This window comes from Brachyhypopomus gauderio, chromosome 2 (assembly GCF_052324685.1).
Source record: "Brachyhypopomus gauderio isolate BG-103 chromosome 2, BGAUD_0.2, whole genome shotgun sequence".
In the NCBI taxonomy this organism is placed as follows: Eukaryota; Metazoa; Chordata; class Actinopteri; order Gymnotiformes; family Hypopomidae; genus Brachyhypopomus; species Brachyhypopomus gauderio.
The window spans coordinates 19488048-19511282 of NC_135212.1; the positions used below are offsets into that span (position 1 = coordinate 19488048).

The 23235-nt window shown below is 44.5% G+C and overlaps 1 protein-coding gene and 3 long non-coding RNA genes across 7 annotated transcripts in view; 2 read left to right on the top strand and 2 right to left on the bottom strand.

The window, feature by feature from the left end:
- LOC143491051 (leucine-rich repeat and fibronectin type III domain-containing protein 1-like protein) overlaps positions 1–2703 on the top strand; it is a 105811-nt gene extending 103108 nt beyond the window's left edge. Inside the window, exon 4 of the mRNA XM_076989720.1 lies at positions 1817–2703. The gene's annotated coding sequence lies outside the window, so the exon portion shown is untranslated. The remainder of the gene's footprint in view (positions 1–1816) is intronic.
- The window catches only part of LOC143491070 (uncharacterized), a 42310-nt gene that overhangs the window by 15362 nt on the left and 3713 nt on the right, over positions 1–23235 (bottom strand). The gene's annotated exons all lie outside the window — the stretch shown is intronic.
- Positions 9317–19485, bottom strand: LOC143491080 (uncharacterized). Of its 3 annotated transcripts, XR_013125083.1 has the most exons (4): positions 19373–19485; positions 19154–19278; positions 16951–18423; positions 15772–16857 (listed from the first exon to the last, which is right to left on the bottom strand). It is a non-coding gene; the product is annotated as an uncharacterized LOC143491080 (long non-coding RNA). The 3 variants fall into 3 exon arrangements; XR_013125084.1 differs by lacking the exons at positions 15772–16857; positions 16951–18423 and adding an exon at positions 9317–9823; XR_013125082.1 differs by lacking the exon at positions 15772–16857 and having other exon boundaries at positions 16937–18423.
- On the top strand, positions 16615–19857 carry LOC143491066 (uncharacterized). The gene is made up of 3 exons (XR_013125072.1): positions 16615–16753; positions 18578–19599; positions 19720–19857. It is a non-coding gene; the product is annotated as an uncharacterized LOC143491066 (long non-coding RNA).

The following is a 23235-nucleotide window of genomic DNA, read 5'->3' on the forward strand; positions in this document are numbered from 1 at the left end:
CAGGCTGGATGCGTGGGTGGGTGGGTGGCCAGGTTATAGGGGTCGGGTTATAGCTGCTAGCAGAGTGACGCTAGCAGAGTGCTTCTGGCTTTCAGATCACTTGGCCTCTGGAGAAGATTACTCCTTTTAACATCACATGCATAGGCTGGGACAGGCATCTTGGCCAATTGGTCATGGGTTAGTTCCAATGAAGTGCTTTGGCAAAGTATACAGCAAAAACCACCCTGATCGGGTATACTGTTATGAACAGCACTCGTGTCAGTGGTGTCTGGAGTGAAAGCATGCCCTCTACTGGCAGAGGTTGTTTCTAGCCTGACCAGGGTCAGTTGGGGACACAGTCTTTAACCATCTCTGTAACCAGGTGTAGAGAGATTCATTATGTCATCAGATGTTCAATGTTTAAAGTTTATGAGTTAACAAGTTTTTGTTTTTCTCTTTTTTTAAGATACATGTTTAGCACATGATTAAATAAGTGTCCTGTATGAAAATATAAGGAAGAATATAAGGAAGATGGCCATCGTAATATGATACTGCTCAATTTATATCTGCTCTGAGGATGGCATAGCACCTTTCTAAATTTACGATGAAACTGTACTCTCTCTGAGTAACAATTTACCTCCTATTTATCCTGAGGTATATGTTCAGCTAAAAATTCAGAATATAATGTCACTGTGCGTGAAAAAAATCCATTTCTTGAGGACGTTTCCTTTAGCAACTGGGACTGAATGCAGCACAAGAAATGGGAGAAAGCATGCACTCTGTTCTCTAGCTAACCTGGAATGGATGTCTTTTTTTACCTTGGCCTGAAAAGGGAAGGGAGAGAAAAGGGAAAGATAGAGTGTGTTTCAAAAGAGCCACAGAGGGAGAGGAGAGGTGGTTCGGAGGATTTTTTTTTTTTTAAAGCAAGAAGAGATGATGCAGGAGAGGGGAGTATGGGCATGTTATGATGTGAGCATAGGCAGGTGAAAGGGTGAGGGGGTTAGACAGATATAACTGTAAAAGCTTTGAGCTTCAAATATAGAGACAAATGGACTAATCCTTTAGGGGAAGGGGTGTGCCGTGGGACGGGTGTGGCCCCGGAGCTTGGGGTAATCACCGTTGTTTACGTGCAACCGAAAGTGGGCCACAACCCATTCACCGTCTACATGCCAACAGCAGATCCGACCCAGAATCCCTCTTGACTGCGGCAGGCTAGACCACACTAAAAATAGCTATCTGAATAGGACTTAGCGTTAGTGTGCTGCTTCTTACAGATTGCTAGCGAGCTGGAGCGTGAAAACGGTGTCTGGCCTCACTCTGTTACTCCCAGATCTACCATTCAAACACCCCCCCACCCCCCACCATTGTCCCCTTTCATTTATGCTCAGTTAGCTCATGTTGCCTGGAAGAGCTGTTTATTTCATATAGGACTGTGCTTTCTCTGAAGCTAATGCTGTTCAGGCCATGTATTGAAAGGCACACGGTTGAAAGAAGTCTAGGAACCTTCTGGAAAGCCAGTCTGTCTGCAAGATTTATAACATGCTGAGTTTACCTTCCATATGTTCCTCATGGTAAGAATTTGCTGAGTAAGGCATGGTTATGAAACGCTTCAGCAGAAATCTGTAGAACTGCAGGCATGTAGGCTGACAGTTTCCCTCCTGCAGCAAATACTGCAGGCATAGACCTTTAAGTCATTTTAGTTCATTTTTAAGATTTCTTTTATAATGAAACTGCCAGTGTTTTTATTTCAGAGTAGTCTTGCCATAAGTTACTTTTTTGTTTGTTTTCTACAGTAGGCAGCAGCTGGCTCTAACATCTCTACTTCTGGTTCTTCTAGGCAAACTCAAGCTGGAGGCTAATAAGAATTGCCTGGGATTGGAGCCAGTATACTACTGGGAGAAGAGGTGGGTGGAAGCCAGTAACAACAACTGTTTTCAGTCCCTTATGCAAGCTCCTACACAAACTGTGGACATTAATGATCCTGTTTGGAGCATATGGGCATGAGTTTGTCCTAACCAGAGGCCGTCACACTTAGAGAAAAGACTGGAAAAAAAATGACCCTCATTGGACTTTTGTCACTGTTCTTTGTTGAACCTGTGGAAACTGAATAATTATCAACACTGAGCTTCAATATTCAGTCAACATGGGAAGCCCAGACTGTGGAAAGGTGCAAAGCCAAAGGAATGAAAGGTTCCACTTTAATGGATAATGGTTGACGAAAATACAGTGTTAGTGCAATTGGTATACCGAGTAACCGTTTGGTGAACTTTTCAGGCACTTTATGATATATTCCACTCTTCTATTGTCTCAATTCTCTTTTGAGGGAAATTGGATGTCTGTTTAGCTGATTGTACGTGGGTTCTGAAGATTCAAAAGGAAAAGACACCACTAGGATTTCGTTACTCACCCTGCACCGAAACATTTTAATGACATGTACCAACTAAAGCTGAATACTCTGACTTTTAAGACACCTTGACTTTCACTGACATTAAATACAATGTTCAATAATAAATGGGCCTCTTTGAAAGTCGGCCTGATAAATAATTTTTTCTCCAATTGACTGTATACGTATTTGTATGTGAGGTACACCTTCAGCCATTTATGATTTGAATTATAAGTGAAAATAATAATGTCCTGGGATGGAATTTTATGCTTTCATAGGTACTCTATGTGGATTTATAAAGAAATAAAGTATTTTTATCAAACGGTGTGGACCTTTTTTTTCCCCCGTAGAAATGATATACCTTTGGTTAACATTTTTCTCATATCAATGACAAATGGTAAATCTCCAGTTTATGTATTACTCTTAAGGAATCCCTGGATTTGAACCACCCAGTGGAACATGTTATTAAACTCTGCTGCTGTTAGCTCAATTACCCAGCCTGTACAGATAAATGCATTTTAACTCCTCATTTAGAATCTAATTTCGTAGTGCTTCAGGTCATATTAGCCTTTGATGGCTCTGCTTTTCATAAAATCTCAGCAGACTGGTTATCAGAATACTCTTCATATACCTTTAATACCTACAAATAGCTTAGTCTCATTAGTTTAGCCAGTACTTTAATAATTTTAGTGCTGTGTGTATTTCTTAAAACCTTTTACATATGTTGATGTGTTGTCAATGGGACTGGAATGCTAGTGTTAGTGGAACTAAAGGGAAATTGATGTTTCCACCACATGATGTCACCACTAACCTTCTTCTACCATTGCGTATTATTGACTTCACTTCCTCTTCCTATCTGTACATGTAGTTATATGCCCCAGAACCAGTTTGAGGTTAACATAGAAACGTGCAGGTTGTACATTTTAATACGGTCAGCAACCATTAACGATGAACTATGGAATGACGGGACACACACACTCACTACATCGTTGTAGACTGTGTCCAAGTTTCTATGAGAATTCAATGGATTTCAGAACACATATTGCAGCATTTTCAATGGCAACTGCTGTATTGACAGCAAAAGTTCTGCTCTTAACGTTAAATGGACTAAGTTTACGCAGTGTCCCGCCTCAGACCGCACGCAATGTCCGCAATAATCAAGTTCATGAGTTCCCATCTAGGCCGAGTTCTGCCCAGGCCTCTGGAGCAGAATACATTAACAAACTAATCTGATTCTGGCGCGGTGTGTCCCAGAATCACAGATGGTCAAACAGTCAATTTGGCGGAATTCAAACACGGATTTGTTGTGTCAGCTCAGCTGCGCGTAAAGTCTCACGTCAACCTGTTTTCTCCTCTCCTTTCCGTTCCCCACCCCAAACAAGACAGTAAGGCGACACGAAGAAAGAATATACCCGCGCATTTTGTGTTCCGCATCATAATGAAATGATGAACCCTATCGCAGTCGTTTTGTGTTCATGGCGGCTCTAATGCTACAAGAGTCATATAACTCCACGCTGCCGTTTCAGCAGATGCCGTATTGTTTCTCATTAAGGGTGGGAAACAAGCTCTCGGGCTCCAGCGTGAGCCTGATCAGATGCTAATGAACGTTCACTCCGCAATCGTTTCGTCGTAATCACAGAAGAGTGCTGCAGATTATAGTCATAGCCCGATACCTTTGTGTATACGCTTTTGTCTCCGTTTCTCTAGGCCAATAATTTGCGCACGACCCGATCTCTTTGGTTTTACGTTTGCTTCTAAAGAATTTCATTTCAAATCACCGACAATGTAATTCTGTTGACTAATTAATGAAATGATTAAAGCATGTACACACATACACACTGCATGCCCTGCGCTGGTTTGTTTGTGAATAATTATGCTGCCAACTCCCACACGGACCCTTAGATCACAACGCAATGTAGTTAGCATCTGAACATGTCAGCATAAAGACAGTCATATTAGGCTTGCAGCGTAGTCTGCGTATTCGACGCGCTATTCGCACAGGGGTTATGTAAGAGGTAAAGTAAGAGTGGTGATGACCCATTTAGCTCCCTCTGCTTACTGCCCTGTCTTGTCAGAAACAGCCTACAGCTGAGTTCCCTGCATCTGACAACATAGGCCAGAGCTCTTTTGCATGACAACACCGCCTACCTGTCTGTCAAAGAGGTGACTACAGACTTCTCCAAAACACAGCACAGTGATGGTGCACAGATGTGGAAATTATGTTTATGCTGTTATTTCTATATATCCCATTTGCCTTTGATAGTGTTTCTAAGGATGTTTCCCCAAGATGTTCCCACCACCAATCTAATCATAATCCTATGAAACACCTTTAACAACCTCTTCGCTCCACAGCACACTACACACTACAACCCTGCGCAGTATTAACATTCACTCTCTGATGTTGTCTGCATTTTTGCTGACGTCAGTTTCATACCTAATTGTTCACTGGTAATTTTCGAATGCATGCGGCAGTCCATATTTGGTTAACACACAATAATTTCTATGCAATGATGTGTTTGCATATGCACAACTGTGGAGTGGCACTCACAATATCCTGAGAGTGCAGATTGCTTGAGATGCCTTCATGTATGTCAGCTGCTCTGGGCCCTCTGGGAGTTCTCCTCACTATCTACACAATGGCACAGAAAAACAGACCTACCCAGCATGCATCACCACCAAACCTCGACAAATATTTAAAGAAAAGTAACTCTTAAGAAGCGGAGAGGAATGACGTTCACGTTTGACTCATTTGGCAAATAGGCCGAAAACCTTGCATTAGTCATCGCATCCTGTTAAGCCTATATTGGTAGTATGTATCATTTGTGGGGGGTTATTACATATGTGGGGAGCTGAATTGGAGAAGTACAGGATTGGGTGGCAGGGCTTTCAACCCTTACAGAGAGTGTGTCCTGTATCTAGGTGTGAGAGCTTTTACAAATGAGCCGCACATTTAATTGTGTTATTTTAATGGAGTCCTTGCAGTAAGACTGAATGTTTACAGTTTCAAACCTTAAATCAACGCTGGAAGCTTTGGAGCCAAAAACATTCACTTCATCCTACTGTACAAATGCGACCAAAACAGAGGAATAAAACGTCATGTCTTTGTGCCTGTGGGGAGATAATCTTCATTCTAAAGGAAAATGCTCTGGCACTGTATTCTTTCACGCATTGCAATGTGGTTAAGTTCTGCTGTATATTGAAACTCTTCACAAAGGCACCTTAAGAAATAGAGCAGTCAAAATTGGCCCAAAATGACATTCGATTATTCCTTAAGAACTCAGAGATTTGAACCACAAATATCTATTTTTACACGTTATGCTCATAAGAGCCAAAACCAATACAGCAAGAGTGAGAGACATAACTGCTTGTATATTGATTCCAACATAAACTTGTCGTTTAACTTTTCCTTGACACAAAACAGTGAATAATCATCAAACCACTGGGGACTTGCAGTGCATGAAGCTTCTTATCTGTAGCCTTCAATTTCTGTTTAGTTTGTAGGCTTGCCAGCTTGTGTTTACAATACAGTGATGTTATTTTATTGTTGTTTATTTATTTATTTATTTATTTTTGTTTGGATTTTTTTATACATTTAAGGCACACAATTATTAAAAATGAGACAACAAAGATGATTTTCAATACAGTGCAATTAAAAACTGAAAAGTGGGCTATTCACATTCTTGACACTATAACTTCCAAACTGTTGTAACTAGCGTTTAAAAAAATGCTTCCACCATTCTCAGGTGCAAATGTTCAAGACAGCCTGTCCCATCACATTGCTAGTATTGGGATGGTAAGCAAACTGTAGCTTACATACAACAGTATCACAAAATTCTACAGTTTTGCTGCCTACTGACCAAAACTGCCCAAAGTGCAAATTATTCTCTTCGCAACCGAGCTGTGAACTCTGCCATTGTCACTAAACGGTTGTAGCTGAATTATTAACTCCTTTCAGCTTGACATACATTTAATTCACTTCACACTTTTCATTTCAATGTATCAGCGAGAGTGACACTGTGACTTCTGTCCATCGTGCAGTGCATTCAGCACAGCTTGCGAGCTACGTTTTCTTTGCTAAGTTAAAGTCCTAATACGTCGCCACAAACCGCTGAATCTGAAACGTTTGTTCGGTGATTGCCGAACTTCTCTTTTGTCTTCTTATGGATACAGTGTGACCTCACCCCTCACCATTGACAAATGACAATTGCTACTTTGTTTCTCGTTTTCTGCCATGTTCCTCAGAGGATGGTAGTGCAGGAGCCTCTCCAAAGACACGCCAGGCTAAAGCTCTGTCAAAAGCAGCAAACGCCAGCATCGTGCCCTGCTCCGTGCCAGACCCCATAGGGAGCTTTCGAATTGCGAAAAGCATGGCGCCAAATAGGCCCTCGGCTGAGCCAGGTTCCGACATGGGTGTCGTCGTCTTTGGTTTTCCTGTCATTATTTTCCTGGCGTTGTGCATGATGGTTGTGTCCGTCATTACCTGAATATTCTCCACTGGTTACAGCATCATGTGTGACAAAAGGCCTGTATGATGGCCAGCTTCTGATATGACGTGATGTGGATGTGCATTAGAATGAGCTTGAAAGCAAAAGTACTGCCATGCTTTGATAGTCTGTCCGTATCGTGTGTGTGTGTGTGTGTGTGTGTGTGTGTGTGTGTGTGTGTGTGTGTGTGTGTGTGTGTGTGTGTGGTGGGGTACTGAAAGAAGGCCATGATCACAGTTCAGTCTGAAGTCATACCTTCATCCTAGAGGCCATCACCCTTCAGTAAAACATATCACAATAAAGAAGGATTTAAAAGATAAAAGATATGAACTTTTTACTTGGTTTTCCCAAATCTCTGTGCTGCGAGCATGCTCTCCGCCTGTGTGTGTGTGTGTGTGTGTGTGTGTGTGTGTGTGTGTGTGTGTGTGTTGTCCTCTACACATGGATGAGTGGCAGCTTTGATCTCGGCCCTCTCTAAATCCCCTCCATCTCCCTGCACATCTAAGGGCCCCGGGTCCTGTCATACCGCGGCTGTGGTGCCGGATGCCAGCGTGGCCACCATAATGAGCAAGGGGAGCACGGGTGGAGAGAGACGCTGACTCACCCTCCATCACAATCAGTCTGCACCACTCATCCAGTAGCAAATAACCCTGTGTGCCCTGGGGTCGGCCCAGACCCTTAGACCGCTCCTTCCCACTGGTGCCAAACAACCACCAGGGGTGTAGGATCAGTTCCCACTTGATTACAGTTCTATGCAGTTTTCTGCTGATTTGTAACACACAGGTGCATTTTTTGTCACTGTACAGCTTGCCTTGAATGTCTAAACTAAAAAAAAACTGTTCATGGTGCCATCTGATTAGAATCATGCGATTACTGGATTTAAAGTCACACTACTTATTTTTGTCATGTTTTATTATTGGAGGTGTTAGATGAGTAGGATCGAAGAAGTCGCCCTGGTATCCCTGACCTTCTGAAACCTGGACTATACGCCTCTTTACATTCAGAATCTTCTTGACGGGCTACTAGAAGTGATGTCTTCTGCCAGAAAGGCATCTGTGAAAGTAACATCCTCAAATGGGCATGATGAGTAACATTTCAAAGAGAGGGTCCCAGGGTCTCTGAGATCATACTTGTTGAGTTCATCCACACGTCTGCCCACACTATGTCCCTGTTTGCCAGCCGCCCTTAACTCTGTCTAACAGTCTGGCCAGGAGCGCTGTTATTCACGCCTGCAGTACTCTCCCGCCTGTTTGGAATTCACTCAAATGTCCTGATGCTAAAATCAACTCACAAACACCATTAGAAATTCATAAGGATGCTTTTTATCTCTCCTGTGGCCACTAGGGAGGAGTGGCTATTTTCCAATGCAAATTGAGTGAGGTCCTCCATCTTCCCAGAGGAAGGGAACAACGCACAGGACAGAGAGAGAGTGAGAGAGTGAGAGAGAGAGAGAGAGAGAGAGAGGAGCGGAAAGACGCCCAGCACGGGCTCCTGCACGCGCTCCGAAGGGGACATGCTGTTTCATCCTCTCAGTTTCTTCACCTCCGTCCTTCAGACAGGGAGCGTATGCAAACACTAAGCTCTGTGTTCTTCTGAATTTACTCTCAGTGCAGACAAGGAAGGATCAGCTCTTGGTCCTTAAGCATGTCTAACAGGGTTGGGAGTTGCAGTGCGTATAATGAGGATAAGACTCGCATGCAGGTGGCGTGTGCATCCGGGAAAACACAGCCGCTTCCTTTCAAGGTGGCGTTGTTTCCACTATTTCTTACAGCACTTTTGGTTGTGTAGTTTAAGCCCGTAAGGATTAACAGGATGTGTTAAGAGTTGATAATGTGGCTTTCACAGGACAGCATCATGTAGGTCAGCCTAGCAGCCTTGATGGGTCGTCCGAGCCTTTTTATGTGGCAGTGGGGCTTGTTGGGTTGGTCTCGGGTGTGAGTGCTCATCAGTGAGGCCATGACTGATTGAGTGGCAGTGATCAGAGGGGTAGACATCTAAATGTTTGTAGTGTTGTTAGGCAGGTTGTGTGCGTGTACATGTGCTTTTATGGTCTGTATTTGTGTGTGTGTGTGTGTGTGTGTGTGTGTGTGTGTGTGTGTGTGTGTGTGTGTGTGTGTGTGTGTGTGTGTGTGTGTGTGTGTGCGCGTGCGTGCGTGTGTGTGTTTTTCAGCATGTAGGTCCTTGAAACTTTACCAACCTGGTTTTCAGTTACCTTCATGAACACTTTACTGATGTGACCAGAAGCTCACAGTAGAACATTCCAAAGATAATATAGTATTGTTGTGTTACAATTTGTTTTTTTTGTTTTTTTTTTCACTTCACATTTCACTGATCTAAGTTGACTAAATTGCGGAACATTTGTTTCCACACGAAATGTTGAAATTAAGTTCAAAATCAAACATAAGACAAAACTAAACTGATTGAGACAGAATTTTCTTAATTTGCTTTTTTTCCAAGACAAATGCCCATTTCTCAATTGATTATAACAATGAAGACCCTGGTCCAGAGAGAAAGAGGAGTGTGTATGTGTGGTAGAAGAATAAAGCGAATGATCGTGAATTGTAGTAGCAGATCTGATCAGACGTAAGCCACAATATCAACTGATGGACGGTTGTAGCACCAGTCTGTGCTACCATGCACATCTTACATCCGTGGATGATCTCTGTGGAAGTCTTGGAGCCAGAACGTTTTGGATGACGTGGTATGCCCTCACTCCCTGGCAGTCAGAGAGTGGCGTGCGGCCAATAAGAGAGCGTATTTTTCTTCCCAGCATGCTTCATTATTGAACCCCACAGAGGAAGTCCTACCCTCATGGAGGTGGAAAACGTATGACCATCCTCATGCCGAAATGTCCGTCCTTTTTGATGCAACGACTGCTGGATGCTGTGATATTTCTGCAGACCACAGGCAGGGACGGATAAGGGACTCAAGGCATCATTATCCCAGATGTATTACAAGACAGAACACAGACGAGAACCTGTGACCACAAAGACAGGGTTGAATATGTCACTATGTTCACCAACTACAACTAGGTGTAAATGAATTCATCTGTATTTACTGTGAGACATACAGAGATGTTTTGACTGTAGATGTTTTGAGTGACTGTAGTTTTGTGTTTTGTCTTTTATTAGGTAAATTGCCATTGCAAAATGCTGCTAATATAAACTATTTTGAACAAACTGTAACATTTCTGATCCATGTATGTAACATGTTCTACAGTACAATTTATACAGTAGCCTACAGCTTATTTGTATCCTGGTATTTACTGTAATATGTTCATGCTATGCAGAAGGAAAATCTAAAAACAAGACTCTCTAATTATTGTCACTTTGTATTGTCTGGTATTTTTTTACGATCTGTGTTATGGGTGTTTTTATTGGGGACCATTCTGGAGCACTGTGTTGGTTCTAAGATCCTTGTAAATTATTTCGGTGCTTTACAGTAAATGCACTTAGTGTTTAACTGTATGAGGAGTTTTGAACAACGGAATTCCGTGTTGCACAACACGTAGCAAATTGTTCAAAACTGTAAGCCTAATATAACCCGGTATAGTCTGCAGTCTTTACTGCCGAGCAGCTTAGCAAACTGACGATCGTGAAGCCACATGTCCTTCCTGCCTTTCCGTAGTAGCTCTTACAGACAGGTGAGTGAGCAAACACAGGCGATCGAAAACGCAGTAATTATGTAAATTGACCTTTAGCCCAAGCTGCAGGAGGGATGTGAAGTCTGCCTCTCTCTATTTTTCATTCCCATAAAGACGGAAAAGCCAGAGAACGCAGGTCGATCGGAGTTCAATACGGCCCTTTGTGCTGAATTGGTATTGCATTGCCTGGGCCAGAACAGTAATGAAGGCCACTGCTTATAAAACAATGAGAGCTCTTTGTGGCTTTTCCGGCAGGTCCCGCTCTGTGAAAGGAAGGCGCGTTGAGTCGCAGCCATTCGCTTTGTGTCTCGAAATAGCTTTTAATGAATTGTGTAACTATCGCGCAACATGCCGCTCCCCACACAAACAGCGTGCTGGCCCACTCTACATGTGAATGGGGCGGGACGTGGTGCCAGGCGTGCGTGTGTGCCCAGCCGGTGGACCCAGAGGGGGCACGACAGGGGGGGGGGGATGAGTGTCCGCCTTGCGCCACCAGTCCACCCTCACCACCCCCGGGGACAACCAGGAGAGGAGTGGGAGGGAGGGTAGAGAGGTTCAGGCCACTCTGTTCCTTACAGGCTGCTGATGATTCGATTATTGCGAGTGTGTGTGTTTGTGTGTGTGTGTGTGTGTGTGTGTGTGTGTGTGTGTGTGTGTGTGTGTGTGTGTGTGTGTGTGTGTGTGTATGTGTGTGTGTGTGTGTGTGTGTGTGCGTGTGTGTATGTGTGTGTGTGTGTGTGTGTGTGTGCGTGTGTGTTTGTGTGTGTGCGTGTGTGTTTGTGTGTGTGTTTGTGTGCACAAGGGTGAGCAAGCATATATGTGCGTATATGTGTATGCTTGTGTGCCTGTGGGTGCCTTCATGTGTGAATGAGTGTGTGAATGTGAGTGTGTGTGGAACGCTTGTGTTTGTGTGTGTGTGTGTGTGTGTGTGTGTGAGGGTGCGTGTGTGTGTGTGTGTTTGTGTGTGTGGGAATGTGTGTGTGTGTGTGTGTGTGTGTGTGTGTGTGTGAGAGAAGTGTGTGTGTGAGTGTGTGTGAGTGCTAATAAGAGGCACTGCAGGGCAGGCCTGCAGGGCAGCGTGGGAATGCTCTGACCCTGTTTTTGTTGTGGAGATGAGGGGAGACGAGGACAGAGCCACACAGCACAGCCTGCTACAGTGTAGCCAACACCACCCCTCCATTGTCCTGTTCCCCTGGGCCACAGAGGGAAGGGACAGGGCAGACCAGAGAGAAGTAAACACGCACACACACACACACACACACACACAAACTGAAAGACCAAATCACAAAAAAATCATGAAATGGAATAGAAGAACTAATAAAGATGTAAAAGAATAAGAGTAGGTGGAGAGAGAGGGGGGGGGGGAGAGAGAGAATATGAAACAGAGTGGGAATACTTCGCAATAGTGCTGTAATTTAGAGAACATGACTTGGTATTGTTCAGGAACAGGCTAATAGCACGAGTTTATTTGTGATGGAGGTTATATAACTCACTTAGCATTTTCCTTTCTTCCGCTCCCACTGATAGTAAGATGTGAAAATTGCGCTGTCTCTCTGCGAGTCATTAACTGTGTTTCGGAGCTGATGGAGCTCTTTTATGTAACCTAGACTAGTAGGATTTCAAACCTCAGCTCTGACTCCCAACAAAAGACCTTCAGTCATTGGTTACGTAACACCACCCCACTTTTTCAGAAAAGCAGCTTAAATTAATGTGATCCTCATTAAGTCCGGCCATCATATTATAGTCTCCCTCCCTCTCCCTCCTTCGCTCCCCTTTTCTCTGGGCCTGTCATGAGGTGTGGGACTGAGGGAAGAGCGTGTGTGTGGAGGCCATGTTGCTGGAGCCCGCGTGGCTGGGGTGAAGCGTGGGAAAGCCAGGAGCAGGTGAAGCGGTCTCACACACGTGGCGGAGGAGGATCAATATTAATGACGAACTCTTTTCACTGTCTAATTAGCCCCGAAGACGCATCACATTAGCTGCTCAATCAGCCCGGGGAAAAGTCACATTTCAACCCAGACAGCGGAATTTCATTAGGAGCTGGTGAACGACTCATAATGGAGGTGCATTAGGGGGATCTGTGAGCGGCGAGGTGACAACTGCTGTGTATTGCTTTTTTATGAATGTGGTCGGAATATGAAATGTCATGAACTCATCAGTGAGCCTGCAGGACTTGTCCGTGACTTTTTAAAAGGCTTGAGATGCACATGACTGTGGTCAAACATTTGACCAGCAGGTCATGTTCCCTTTCTTGGTCTCGGGGACAGCACGCAATGTATTTTCCTTAGCCATGCCATGGCCAGCTCACAGAGGGCATGCTACCCATCTGATGATCTGAATCAGATGTGTAGGAGTAGTAATAGCACATTCAGGCACAGAGCCGGAAGTCTGCAGCGCAGTGATTTAGGAAGGGCTGGCTAAAATAGTGTTCAGCCACCTGGCTGTGCTATTCACAATCAGTAGGACTCAGGCCTTCCTTCTGGGAGTTAGCAAGTGATCATTTGCTGGAATGACCGTGATGATAAATTATCAAGACTAAAGACTTCATGGTTTTCATTTTTTGTTTTTGAAAGGTCAAATAAGACTTATATCATGAAAGTACTAAAAACATAATTCAAGTATTACGCTTTTATGTAAAAAAGCATTTGAGTAAACAATTTTCTAAAGTGCGTGCTTCGTTCTGATTGCATCACTGTCACCTCCCCTGTGTTTCTGGTGCTTATGCCTGTGAACATTAAATCAATTATGATTGGTTAATGTTTGTGTTTTAAAACTTTCCAAGGCACATGTCTGTTATTACACTTATTTACTATAGCAACAGACGTATGTTTGTCTGTAATTATAATTAAGTACGGTTTACATTTCCCTTGTTTCTTAATTAGACATACTCAGGAAAATGTCAGGTTTGAAGCATCATTTGTTATGAACAGCTACCACCCTGGCGGTGTGTGAGTGGTGTGTGAGCAAACAGTGCATACTTCACCGTGATTGGATGTCAGAGGCTGAATGAGAGCCACACATTGAGCATTCAGAGCCTTTAGCGCAGAAAGTATAGAAATCCTGTTGTCTGTTCTCTTTCCTTGCATGAGCAGAGTGAGAGAGAGAGGGAGGGAGAAGGAGTGGAAAAAGGTACTGGGGACTTTTCAGAAAAGCAGCTGTGAGAGGTCAGAGGTCAGAGGTTGTGCCTCTCGCCCCCATCCCCCCCCCCCCCCCCCCCCTTTTGGGGCTTCTGGGTTGCTGTGACTCCAGGCTTTGTGCCGCCAACTCAGTGTTCCGCTGGGGCATGAAACACACTCAAAGAGCATGTGCACACACACACACACACACACACACACACACACACACACGCACACACACACACACACACACACACACACACACGCACACACACACACACACACGTGCAGCGCACACACTGCTGCCTGCATCACCTCTGCTGTTGCCCTGGCCTGCGGTTGTTCCTTTTTACTGACAAAGGCCAAGGAACAGCACTGCCATACTGATCAGAGAGCCCTGCTGCGTGCTTAAAGAAGCACTCACACACATTCCAGCACGGCTGAGGCTTCCCAGCAAGACGTGTTTCTGTCATCACCGTAACCTTTCCAGCACTCAAATACCTCTTCACAGGTTAGAATATTGAACCCTAACCAACGATTCTGGATAATAGTCTCACATGAACTCATCCTCGAGTGCTGGTCTGCCACAGCAATAGAAACTCACGGCAATTTTTCAGGGAAGAAATAAGAAAGAAGAACCGACCCGATACCGCACGGACACGATTCCGCACGGACACAATTCCGCACGGACACGATCCCGCACGTGCACGATCCCGAACCTCTGATCGCGACCAGGGCATCTCGGGCCGTCCTTCTCCCTGGTGGCGTTGCTGCCGTGAGCTCGACCTTGGCACGGGCCGTCCGCTGGGCCGGAGACAGGGGAGCCGGGAACGGCGCTGACGCTAATAAGAGACGAAGAAGAGTCTTACTGAGGAAGGGCTCCAAACACGACCAGGGATCAATGTGCACCCGGGCTACTTGGGATTGTTCAGGTCCAAACTGGGGGCAGAAGACCTAGTGGCAAAATTGAATGATGAATATGGAACGGTTCTATTTTTATTTCTTTAGCTCTCATGTTTTGCAATCGTTTGTATAGGCACAAGTGTCTTTCTCTCTCTCTACGTGTCCTGCATCTCACTCTTTCTTTCTCCCATTATCTCATTCCTCTCTCTCTTCCTCTGCCTGTCTCCTTCAGTTTCTTCTCTCCTAGCCCAGGAGCATGTTGCATCAAGTCTAGGCCCATTTGGAGCAGTAACGCTGGATCCTTAGAGGCAGGCATCTGATTACCACAAATGCTGGGCTGAGGGGCTGTGTTTCATCCCCGCACAGTAAAGGCATCTTTGTGTCCTGCTGTGCGTTACTCCCCTGGGACCTGCTGCTTAAATGCCAGCTTTTCAGCATTCAGCTCTCTCAGTGCGGGACAAGGCTTGTTTTTGCGGCTGGTTGTTTTTAAAGATTTATGTGCAGGCATTTTTTTCCCAGGACACATGGCAGTGTCCAAAAGGCCCCAAAAGCAATTAGGGAACAGATAATTAACTTCATTGAAATCTATGGGTGAATGGTGGCTTTCTTCTGTCACTGATCTGGTCTCAGTCTCTGGTCTGTAATGACAGTTGTCCATTCAGAAGGAAACCCTGTCCTTTCGATGCACAAGACTTTTCAAATTAGGCAACAGTCAAGAAATTCTACATGGGAAGGATAGTGACATCTTCACAATAATCTATTCAGGACATTTTGTAAAATGCTGTGAATAAGGTTAGACAAGAAGACACGTGAAATACTTATCAGAAGAGCTGATACATAAATGTTAAACAGACAGACGATGATTAGATATTTGGATATTTTAATTAACATCAAATCAAATAAAAATGTATTTATATAGCGCTTTTTAGAACAGATAGATAGATAGATAGATAGATAGATAGATAGATAGATAGATAGATAGATAGATAGATAGATAGATGTCATATGAAGGATAATGACAAGACTTAAGCAGGCTGTTTCTGGCTCTTTCCTTCCCACTTGAGAGGAGCTTAGTGGGGTATTAGTGGTTTGCACACAGTTAAAAATATTAAATTTCACTCTTTATGTTTTATCTCAGCTGAAGCATGTAGGTTATTTATTTTAGTACATTGCAGCTAAACCATTGCATGCAAATACAATTACTAATTCTTAACATTTATATATGGAAATCTTTAGTAGAAAAGTATGTGTAGAATTAGAAACTACAGAGCATTTGGTACCTCCTACAGTTAGCATAAGTCATTCTTCAATTGTACATAAGTACCACAGAACCACTGTTAGTTGGATATGTTTGGTTGTTAGCCTACACGTAGTATATTATTGGCACTGACAGATACAGGCTCCAGGAACACTGGTGTTGTTCACATGCTCGTACCCAAATAAACACTCACCACCAGGCCACCACAATCTAACTGCTCTGTCAATGTCACCACTGTGCTAAGAATGGTCCACCAGCCAGAAAATATCTTGTCTTTGACAGTCCCACGGTGGTAACCGAGTTGAGGGTAGCTGACAAATAGCTCACGGCCGTAAACTGGTACTGTTTACAGTGTGTAAGTGTAAACATGTAAAATACACCTGAGAGGCAGACATACGTAATAAGGGAGCTTTGGAGGGCATATACAAGACAAGTAGGTGTAGGCCTATATGTGAAAGAACCATGAGTTATGTTTGAATATGGAGTATTCAGATGCACTGCATAATGTTGAGGTGTAAAAATGGCATAATTGTTGAACCCTGCCTCACTCTTATAAACACAATTTTATTTGGAGATTCAGTTCTTGCCCTTTATAAATGTCTTGCATTAAGTGTATTTCTCGAAGCGTTTATTTCACCATGAATAACGTGCCTCTGTAACTGCAGAAATTTCAGGATGCTTTAAATTGGAGTTCCAAATTAACCAGTGTAGTCTCTGGGTTTACATAACCTGATTTAACTCCACTTTGATGCATTTCTCCCTCTAAGCGACAGTTGCGAAACTTTGGCGAAGCAGACAGCGGTTTTTTTCAGGAGCCGTTGTGGAGTCAACTGCCAACGGTTTGGGTGGTTGGCTCCTGACACCCACGTCCGTTATGACCCTAGCTAAAGGCGACCGCAACATCTTGCGTGGTGGTTGTTGGTCTGTACAGGGTGGAAGCAGGCAAGGCGTAGAGTGAGACTGCAGAACTGGCTTATCACCAAGGCTGAGGTGAGAACGCTACACCTCCCTTACCCAAACTGGCTGAGGTGAGAACGCTGCACCTCCCTTCCCCAAACTGGCTGCGGCGGTCGGGAGGAGGTTTATCGGTGTAACTGGAAATCAAATTACTGATTGTTGTAAATAACAAGTGAGTTTGTGTGTGTGTGTGTGGGGGGGGGGGGGGGGGGGGTGTAGTATACACTCACCGGCCACTTTATTAGGTACACCTTGCTAGCACCGGATTGGACCCCACTTCAGAACTGCCTTAATCCTTCATGGCGTAGATTCAACAGGGCACTGGAAACATTCCTCAGAGAGTCTGGTCCATATTGACATGATAGCATGACACAGTGATGCAGATTTGTTGGCTGTACATCCATGATGTGAATCTCATGTTCCACTACATCCCAAAGGTGCTCTATTGGATTGAGATCTGGTGACTGTGGAGGCCATTTGAGTACAATTAACTCATTGTCGTGTTCAAGAAACCAGTCTGAGATGATTTGCGCTTTATGACATGGCATGCTATCCTGCTGCCATCAGAAGATGGGTACACTGTGGTTATAAAGGGATGGACATGGTCAGCAACAATACTCAGGTAGGCTGTGGCATTGACATGATGCTCAATTGTTACTAATTGGCCCAAAGTGTGCCAGGAAAATATCCCCTACACCGTTGCACCACGACCACCACCATCCTGAACAGTTGATACAAGACAGTATGGATCCATGCTTTCATGTTGTTGACACCAAATCCTACCTTCCGAATGTTGCAGCAGAAATCGAGACTCATCAGACCAAGCAACATTTTTCCAATCTTCTATTGTCCAATTTCGGTGAGCCTATGCAAATTGTAGCCTCAGTTCTTAGCTGATAGGAGTGGCACCTGGTGTGGTCTTCTGCTGCTGAGCTGATTAGCTGATCCGACATTTGCGATAATGAGCAATTCGACAGATGTACCTAATGAAGTGGCCGGTAAGTGTATACCCATGTCAGTTGTCATTATATAATGTTATGTGTTTATTTTATGGGAAAGAAAAGAAAAATGCTTCATGTTTATTGATTTTGTCAATCAATGGAACCCTTCTAATAGTCCGGTTAGTCTGCCATCGGTTTGTCTGCACGTCTAAGCCTCAGCTAAGCACCTAAAGTCCATGTACTCTGTATGATATGCCACCATTTATATCAAATAACGAGCTAACAGCAACATTAGCCATCACCAACCAACAGTGTTGATAATGTTGCCTCTAAAGAGCAGTCTTATCTGGCTGCCTGTGTGGACGTCTGTTTGTTCTTGTAGCTTCCAGCTCCAGTAGACTTGCTGCCCTGTCTCTGTAATTATTTCACGTACTGCTGTCGTTCCCCAGAAGAAACCGCTGACTGACAGCACATATGGCTACAGCGAGCGGACTTGACAATTAGCAGGTCCCCCTCCTGACCCATTACTGCAAGCCAAGACGTTCAGCTGTTCCGTCCGGACCTGAGGCTAGTTAAGCTTGAATAGCTAGCTGGTTTAAAGCTGTGTGGTCACTGGGTAGTCCAGGTCTGAGTCAGCGCCTGGTCTTGACTGATGGTGGGATCATTAAGAAGCATTAATATGTGAAGACAAATGTGCAGCCATGTTGTATTTGGACTCGAGGGTGGAGACCGTGAGCACATTTGTTGACCATATGCCTACAGCTTGGAGATGAGAGGAAGTGAGAGAGACAGAGAAACATGGAGAGGGAAAGAGAGCACAACGCAAGTCAGGAAGAGGCACAATAGAAGAGTTGCATAGTCTCACCTCTCAGTAATAATTTTCTTCTCACTTTTGCAAATCTGTACTCCTTTCCAGGCCAACGAGCAGAGTGGACCGTATCGCCCCCATCCACCCGTCCCCTCCTGCCCCCCACCCCCCCACAGACCGGGCCGACAGAAGTGGTGCCAGGCCCTGAGCTCAGCAGCAGGGACTCTGCAAGAAAACATGCAATACGGGAGACATTCGATCCCAAAGACAAACATGAGGTCACCCCCAGCAGGGAGAGCTGAAACCCCAGTGCCTCCGCTGTTTGTTTTTCGAACACATGCTTAACACATACTGTCCATGCAGCACAGGCAGAATGGTGACAGCATATATAACCCAGCTGATTTTAGCCAAATGCTCTTCTGCGGGGTTGTGCCAGTTAACATCTTGGACAGGGTATGAATTTTCTTATTAGGGGCATGATTACACTGAGCAGTCATGAAATCGATACCATGCGACGCATATACTTTTTATTTCCGTACTGCTGTTTGCCTCCTGTGAAATGCAATACTGAATGGAAAACCAGTGTCCTTTATTTCTTCAAAGCAGCAAAGGGGGCCTAGAACGTCTTTTTTCTGAGTTTTCCCATCATGCTTGAGTAAACAAATACATCGTCCTTGCTCTTACCTTTGATCCTTAAAGACGAGACAAGTCTGTGTGTTTTTTCTTTCTTCAGGGGAGAGGGTTGACTACTAATGCCTTTGCACAGTAATGTATTCTGGGCCATCTACGGTGACCACGGAACAGGGGATCTATCAGAACAGACGATGAGTCCGTGGAAAATAGAACAAGAACAATGGAGCAGGATGTAATAGGTCCTGTAGAATGTCAGGCCGGGAGATGTACCTGTTTATGACATGAGGGCTTGGGTCCGTCAGCACCGAGAAGGACGGGGCCGGAGTAAATGATCTCACGTCCTGTTATCAGCTTGGCACAGCCTGCACTGACACATAGCCACGCACGCTGCTCGTACGAGATACAGCGTTTCAAGCTCTCGTGTGTTACCATGGCGTACGTCAACATACACAAATGCTGGTCGGCTTCAATAGGCTGGAAAGATCGAGATCCTCACGGTAGGGGTTTCCTGAAAGAAGCATGCAAGGCCTCCATGGCGTAATCTTCTAAGCGTACTTTGATTTTTCTCCCTGTTTCCTATGTAGGACTACATAATTATGTCATTTCCTGTTTATCAGATCTGCTCAGCCAGTGACAAAATGTTGGGCCGAGCCACCTGGAACCTTTCACGGCACACTTGCAGGTCAAAACATTTGGCTAAAAAATCCTATCCTACTCCTCTGAATATCTTTACAACCGTGGTGATGTCTTGTATTACTTTAGCCCCAGTTCCCTGTTCAGGTGAGCCAGAACTATGAGGCACTGAATCTTGCTGTCATGTTCACATCAGCCACAATTGTTTAACTTACATTTGCTGTACCTTCTGTTCCCTGTCCAAAGAGATTATTTCCTGGTAAACAAGCCTCCCACCCACGTGAAGTGAGGCGGAACTTGGTAGTGTGCCCAGTTTGTTGTGGCTCTGTGTTTTGAGGACACAAGAAGCGACCATTTGACCATCCATCGCTTCCTGTTCTGTCTGGACCCCAGCAGAGAGTGACAGGAAGTGCCAACAGCAGATGATGAAGGAGAAAAGGCAGATACACACACCTTGTTTCTTAAGATAACATGGCTAGCAGAGGTTTAATGTGCCATTAGCAAAGTAGAAGAACACCACTTGCCATTATTCTGATGGTTATCCTGATTGTTTACTTCTTTGTGCGGGTGAATTGTCCCATTAATTACAGGAATATCTGAAACTTCTAAGACAATGGAAGCATTTTGTTGGCATTTATGAGGAAGACAAAATCCTTTTATTTGAAAGAACTTTCTCAGAAGGTGATGGATAGCCTCATGACGGTTAGCTTAACGTGTAGCTAATGCGGGGGTGTCCAATCTGATCCACAAATGATCAGCCATCCGTGAATGAGAGAAAACATGTTCTAGTGTTTAAATCTTTTGAAAAAATATTTTTATATATATTTTATGTGAATTGTGTTGGTGTGTATCCTCTATTCTGTAGTCAACGACATTAAACCACTTGCATAGCATTTGGTGAAAGCTGTTAACCAGCTATGTCATGTAAAAAACAGCGTTGGCTTTTACCAAACTGCTTTTTCATTTCTCCATTTGTTTGGTAGCTTTCGTCACTCTTACCTTGAAGGACTGGTTCCTTAATAACATTCTATAGTGCAACACAAGCATGGCTCAACTCAACACCATGAACCCCTTTTGCATATGGAATACAAAAGAAAAAACTAACAACATGGTGAAAATATGTTGTAGAAGTACTGTGTGCAAGCAGAATGCTGCCTTTGTGTCTACATGAATCATGTCTGCCACTAGTTTGATGCATTGAAGCCCTGTAAGAACATCCCATTGTTTACATGAAGACCTAGATACAGCTAGTGACTATGGAATTCCCTCACAGACTGCATGGTTATTGGTGTGTGTGTGTGTGTGTGTGTGTGTGTGTGTGTGTGTGTGTGCGTGTGTGTGTGTGTGTGTGTGTGTGTGTGTGCGTGTGTGAGGGATACAAGGGTGGGGGATATTCTGGGAAATCTTAGGAAGGCTAAACACCCTTCCCCCTCTCCCCAGTGTCCATTTTAGGATTTTGTGGCTCAGTGGGCTAAGGCCCAGAGAAGAGTAGAAAAGAAAAAGAAAAGATAATGTTCTGAGGAAAAGGGGGAGGGGTTGTAAAGGGGAGGGGTGGGGAAAGGGGAGGGGTGGTGTTATTGTGCGAAAGCTGCACAGCTTACTAAATCCACATCCCAGTGGTCAGTGTGGTCATCCCTCACAAGCCAGAGCTCTGTCCCTTAGCAACCGCTGCACCAAGTTACTATGTGCAAGAGCCAAAATAATGGGAGCCAGACATCCGTTCCTTGCTGTGATTGTCAATTCTCTCTCTCAGAAAAAAAAACCTCTAAGCCTGACCTTTCTGGGTCGAGGGCTGCCTTGTGGGACACTTTGTGAAATGTGCAGAAGATTTAACACAATTAAATGTAAAACTTAATTCTACTTCTCTGACCTTAACGGCTGCAACACTAAATCTCAAAACATCTTAGTACATTCCTGCAGGAGAATCCACCTGTAACTAGCTGTCAGCTCATTTACACTGTGTCGCTGGTCTGATTGGCCATACATCCCCTTATCATAATATTAGCTCATAGTCTTTGCACTGGCTGCTAAAACACTCACTTTTCAAGAGTTAGAAAGGATGTGACAAACTCCACTCTCCCCCACCCAGACGACTGTTCTGACACAGCATAACAACAATGGCCGTTATCTGTGCAAACACTTCAGTATTCTCAGCTATTCGTGTCACTTCACACATGGAAATGTGTTAATTGTGTCTGAGAGAGAGAGAGAGAGAGAGAGAGAGTGTGTGTGTGTGTGTGTGTGTGTGTGTGTGTGTGTGTGTGTGTGTGTGTGTGTGTGTGTGTGTGTGTGTGTGTGTGTGTGTGTGTGTAAAGAGCTGACTGTATGGAGGTAAGCAGGAAGCATGTGTTAAAGAGAGCCATCAGGACTAGCATGGCTAGTCAATCCTACACATGCATGCGCCTCGCATATGTGCATTACAATGGCTCAGAAGGGTTTGGAAGCAGTTTGCCTTCTGTTTAAATGCAATGGCTTTTTCTAAAGAACCCACATGGACAGATATTCCCATTGTGACCACATACAATCCGATTCTATGTTTGTTGAGACATGAAGTCAGCATGAACCCAAAGTAAAGAGTAGAGAGTCACAGACTGACAGAGTGGACAATACTTATCAGAGCATTTTACCTGTCCTAACCCTCATGTAACGCTGCTCCGCACGTTTCGCTCGACTCCAACCAGGCCTGACACAACTCGTCAGTTTAAGAAGCCATTTGATAGTTTAAAATCAGTGAAAGAAAAAAACTCTTACATGTGTTAGGTGTGCTCCAGGACTGAAAACCCTCATATATTCTGTTGAAGGTAGATACTGGCAGACCCCAGCTTGTGCGTCTGTGACTGTGTCAGTTGTTTGCTCATTGGGCTGTAGGCTCTCTGTTCTCTGTCATGATATCGAAGTATGTTTTGGGAAGACTGCATTCAGCCTGTGGTGGCTCATTCATGTTGAATGAGGTACTTCTAAGGCATGGTGGCTAGTGTGTGTGTGTGTATGTGTGTGTCTGTCTGTGTGTGCGTGTGTGTGTGTGTGTGCGTGCGTGCGCGTGTGTGTGTGCGTGTGTGTGTGTGCGTGCGTTTGTGTGTGTGCGTGTGCGTGCGTGCGTGCGTGTGTGTGTGTGTGTGTGTGTGCGTGTGTGTGTGTGTGCGTGTGTGTGTATGTGTGTGTGTGTGTGTGTGTGTCTGTGTGTGTGTGCGTGCGTGCGTGTGCGTGTGTGTGTGTGTGTGTGTGTGTGTGTGTGTGTGTGTGTGTGTGTGTGTGTGTGTGTGTGCGTGTGTATGTGTATATGAGAAAGAGAGTGTGGGAACTGTTTGGTAACTTATCCCCAGAACAGAGGGGACACACACATGCACACACAGACCAATGTCTCTGTAGACCTTCTGCTCTTCACAGTGATTGAGCCACAGGGCGGAGTTTACACTTTAGACCATCAACTGACCCTAAACCCATTCATGGAACTGAAGCGATCTCCTGTGCGTCCATAAGAAAATACACTCCCCCCCAAC